Here is a 5,406-nt window from a genome sequence, read left to right on the forward strand (position 1 = left end):
ATAACTTCGATTAGAATTTGGTATTTGGGAAGTTTTTCAAAAGTATCAAAAAGGTTTCAAAATACTTGGTCACATAGGATTGTATGTCACAGTGGAACAATACTTAATTACTTAACCAGTGACAATAAAAGATTTCAAAAGTAAATGTCAAAAGTTGTAACAGATTACTGCTTAAAGGTAAAGAAACTTTGCAGTCAGTTATCCAAAGCAAATCAATATTTTAAGAAAACTTTGTCTTCTTAATAGAGAGAAAGCCAAATTCAGGTTTTGTACCACTTTACCTTTCATAATAAAATTAATTTATTCAATTAAATTGATTCTAATCTTTATCACTCCTGACCACACATAGAATGCCTTTCTAAAGATTCATTTTTTTCCCCCTCACAATCTCCTACAACTTTCTATATCCACATTAATTTGTCCCTTATTTTCTTTCCCATTTAGGAATAACCAGCTTTAGGACAAAATTACTTTCTTTTCCCTTAACAAAACGCATTTCCATTCTTTATACCTTCTACAAAGATGTTTTCCTTATTAATTTTTACTAGTTTTAATTACATATTTTAATTATTATAATTCTTAACCTTAAAAAACTTAGTTTCTAGTGAAAACTAAGGAGTAAGCAATTTATGAACTTGTACATTAGCATTTTGTAGATAGGCAAGCTTGTGAATACTATTTGTAGTTTCTAAAAACAGGTGATTCCTTAAAGAAAATGTCTCAGTGTGACACCGAACATATTTATTTATTTATTTTGAATTTTATTTTATTTATTTGTTTATGCATCAGGTTCTTATTAGTTATCTATTTTATACACATCAGTGTATACATGTCAATCCCAATCTCCCAGTTCATCCCACCACCACCCCCACCACCCCCGCACCACTTTCCCCCCTTGGTGTCTATACATTTGTTCTCTACATCGGTGTCTCTATTTCTGCCCTGCAAACTGGTTCATCTGTACCATTTTTCTAGGTTCCACATATATGCGTTAGTATACGCTATTACATATTTATTAATAGTCCTAAATATCTTTAGTTTCTCTGTAAAAGGAAACCTCTGTTCAGTAATTAATATTTCAGTATCTTATTTGGAAATGATCTGGATATTCAATGAATTGCCATCATTGAACTTAATTTAGCAGTTTCAAGTTACAAAAAAAAAAATCTGGAGGTCCTATTTTCGATAGATATACTTAAAACATAATTATTCCTAAAGAGTTCACTTAAAACTCTTATTTACATTTAATTTACTTAAAAGTTTCATCATATCAAGTTATTTTTCTTGCTGACAAATTTTGTAATGGGGATAAGATCTTATCTGATTTCTAGTAAACCTAGGTAAAATAAAAATATTATACTTAATGTTGATGACCCTAAAGAAATGTATGTATTAATTAAACCAACAAACAAACTTGTTTTCATTCATTTAAATTAAATCTATTTTATTTAATCTATTAATTCTAGATCATGTGATCCTAAAATTCATTTGGGTTACTTTCTTTTATATTTCTGAGTATTTATATAAGCACTTAATTTCCTTTAAGCCAATTAAATAGAGTCCTTTTACAAATTAATATTGGCAATACCACACCTCTACAACACACATATATAAATATATACACACAGACACATAGTTTCCACTATGTGGACAGAGAATATAGGTAATATGTTATAGTAACTTAATGGAGTATAATCTTTAAAAATATTGAGTCACTACATTGCACACCTGAAACTAATATTGTTAATCAACTATACTTCAATAAAAAACAAAACAGAACAAAACAAAACTCTCTCCTAGGACTGTTTAAAGATTTTAAACATTTTGTTTAAACACAAGTCATTATAAATATACAGCAGAGGAAATTTATTTCCCCCATTATTAAATCATAATTCTAAATCTCTAAATAAGTTGTAAATCCAATTGTAAAAATTTAAACATGAATACATCATTTTCAAAGGCTTATGCATATTATTATTTGTTGAAAAGAAGCAAATCTCAAATTATCACAGAAAAGAAAGTGGTAGTAAGGTGGTATTTAATAAAATTCTAGACCCTGTAGCTTGGATGTTAAATGGCTGCACTCTTTATTTTGCGGAAATGGCAGAACATTGTCTTTATTTTTTAAACGAAGTCAAATCACAAAATGCCACTTGATGTTAGAAATCTGCATATTTTGTTCTGGCATGGTTTCTTCCATACAGACTTCAGCTTTATGTCCACTAGAAGAGATTAAAATACACAAAGAAAAATAAATTCAATCAAAATATACATAAGGAAAAGTTTATACAAACTGTAAGTCCTCTGGGAAAAGTCTCAGAGAGAGAAGCCTTTCTTATACAAAAAGAATTGTATAAAGAGCTAGAAATGCTATTCTAAATTAAAACAAGGTCACATTCAGATAGAAGCCAGATATGAGAAGCACTATTATCAAATAAATCATATCTGGGAATAAATATGACATAAACTTTTTTTTCTATGAGTCAAGCAACAAATGCTACAAGTAAAAAGAATTTGCAGAAACCAAAACTAACGATCAGGAGAAAGGGTAAAGGCATTTCTGAACATAATGGATTTGACAGAGATGTTAAGCATAAGGATTTTTCTTCCCAAGTCTTATGGTATGTGATTGACTGAGAAGGTATGTTATACACATCTGTTGAGTGTTTGAAGTCTTGAAATGACCCAAAATGAAGTGAACAAGAGGGACAAATAAGTGAAAATGGAAAGATTATGTATATCACTATTAGGAAGAACTGAACCTTAAAATAATACTTCAGGATAATTTTAATATGCATGAATATTATAATTATATAATTAGGAGAAAACTTTTGTTATAGAGATTTTAAACAGACAAAATGAAAACAAAAACTACTTTTTCAAACTTTTCACAACACAACTGAGTGCTCTAGCCTCATCCTGCATCTTCTGTTCTACTGGGCACAATCCATGTTAATAAAGGACTTGTACGTATGGACTCAGACCTTTATTTTCATCCCAAACCATTTAAGATGTACAAAGTAGTGTTATTCTGTGTGGTCTGGTTTTGGTGCTAATCTTACATTCATTACTACTTTGCAACAAGATTAGTAGAGAAATTGAGAGTAAACATTTATGTTCGTTTATAATAATTTGATATTGCCATAACATTTTGATTGCATGTTACAGAATGATCAGTCCACAATGGTTTGGAAATTAAACCAAACAAAATTTATCTTAGCCCACATTTGAGAAGTAGGGAGAGCCTGAGCTTAAATAGGAGGTATTATATATTTTGGTCAACATATAGAAGAAACACTAGGATAATGTATACTTTGGACCTTTGAGCCCCTGACGTTCTTTTTTTCGGGAAAAACGTGTATTTTTTCCTTTACAGAATATCAGAACTTTCATGACTGCCTAGTACTGCCAAAAGAAAATATCTGGATGTTCTGAAGATAACTCCAGAATTTTTGTATTAACGACAATGAATACTAAGTACCAGATTGAGCTCAGGCTTTTCATGGATCATGCATTTTATTTTTTATATTTGTATTTCTTTGTGAGACATTTCAGTTGTCTCTGAAAGCTCAAGTGAGTTGGTGGGATAATTGATAAAGAACATTTTGTAGATATTTCTATAAGACACATCTGGTAGCTCAAGAAAGAAAAAGGAGCTTTTTCATGGAATGCCCTAAATGGTCTGGTATTGAGGGCAAGGCACAAAAGGAGGAGATCAATGGCACAAGATATCAGCACTGGAAAAGGGATAGAAAGATTAACCAAACTAGGGCTTCCCTGGTGGCGCAGTGGTTGAGAGTCCGCCTGCCGATGCAGGGAACACGGGTTCGTGCCCCGGTCCAGGAAGATCCCACATGCCGCGGAGCGGCTGGGCCCGTGAGCCATGGTCGCTGAGCCTGCGCGTCCAGAGCCTGTGCTCCGCAACGGGAGAGGCCACAGCAGTGAGAGGCCTGCGTACCGCAAAAAAAAGAAAAAAAAAAACCACAAAGCACAGATTGGGAGAAAATATTTGCAAAACACATAAAGAACTGGTATCCAAAATATACAAATGACTCAAAACTCAACAACAACAACAAAAAATTAAAAAGTGGGCAAAAGGTCTGAACAGACTCCTTTCCAAAAAAGTTATACAGATGCAGATAAACATATGAAAAGATTGTCAAGAGTACATATCATCAGGGAATTGCAAGTTAAAACGATGAGATATCACTACACAACTGTCTAAATGGCTACAATCTCCAAACACTGATAACAAATGTTGCCAAGGATGAGAAGCCACAGAGAACTCTCATTCATTGCTGGTGGGAATGCAAAATGATACTGCTACTTTGGAAGACAGTTTTGCCAGTTTTTTTCCAAAGCTAAACATAGTTTTACCATATGAGCCAGCAATTGTGCTCCTAGGTACTTCCCCAAATGAGTTGAAAGCTTATGTCCACACAAAAACCTGCCCATGAAGGTTTATGGCAGCTTTATCGATGATTGCCAAAAACTGGAAGCAACCAAGATGTTTTTCAATAGGTGAATGAATCCATACAATGGATTAAAAAAATGTTATCAAGTCATGAAAAGATATGAAGGAAACTTCAGTATGTATTACTAGGTGAAAGAAGCCAGTTTGAAAGACTACTTACTGTATGATTCCAACCATATGACATTCTGGGAAAAGCAAAACTATAGAGATAGCAAAAAGATCAGTGATTGCCAGGGGCTTGAGAGGGGTGAGGGAAGAGGGAAGGGATGAATGTATAGAGCACAGGAGATATTTAGGACAGTAAACAATCTCCTGTATAATATTGTAATAGTATATAAAACGTGTATATATATACACACACATATATATGTTTGTGCGGGGGAGTGTCTATCAGCTTTACTGAAGTATAGTTGACCTGCAATAAACCGCACATATTTATTTGAAGTGTACACTTTTAAATGTTCTGACACGTGTACGCCCATGAAACCATCACCACAAACAAGATAATACATACATACATATAAAGAGGCTATTTTCCTGATCAAAAAGAACCGATTCAGCAGGTGTATACTTTTCGCCCTTTGTCCTGTATCTTTTTCTTTTGGAACGTGGACACAATCTCTACCTATGTAGACGCTTTTATGAGACAATGAGAATAAAAATCATGTGAAAAGTGTGAAGGATCAAAAAGACAGAAGGAACCTGAGACTTCTTCGATGATTTTTGAAACCACCCTATCAACCCTAGACTGCCTAGGTCAGGAGTTCTCCTTTGGAAGAAAAAATACTCCTATTTGGTTAAACCATTGCAGTTGAGTTTCTCTTATAAGGAGATGAAGTTAGAAATTCCTAACTGACATAGCTATCCATTAGCTGCGCTTATAAAATATTTTCTTTCAAAAAGAAAAGCAACAGAAAAAAAATCTTAATGAT

The sequence above is a fragment of the Phocoena phocoena genome, chromosome 8 (genome assembly GCF_963924675.1).
Source record: "Phocoena phocoena chromosome 8, mPhoPho1.1, whole genome shotgun sequence".
NCBI lineage: Eukaryota > Metazoa > Chordata > Mammalia > Artiodactyla > Phocoenidae > Phocoena > Phocoena phocoena.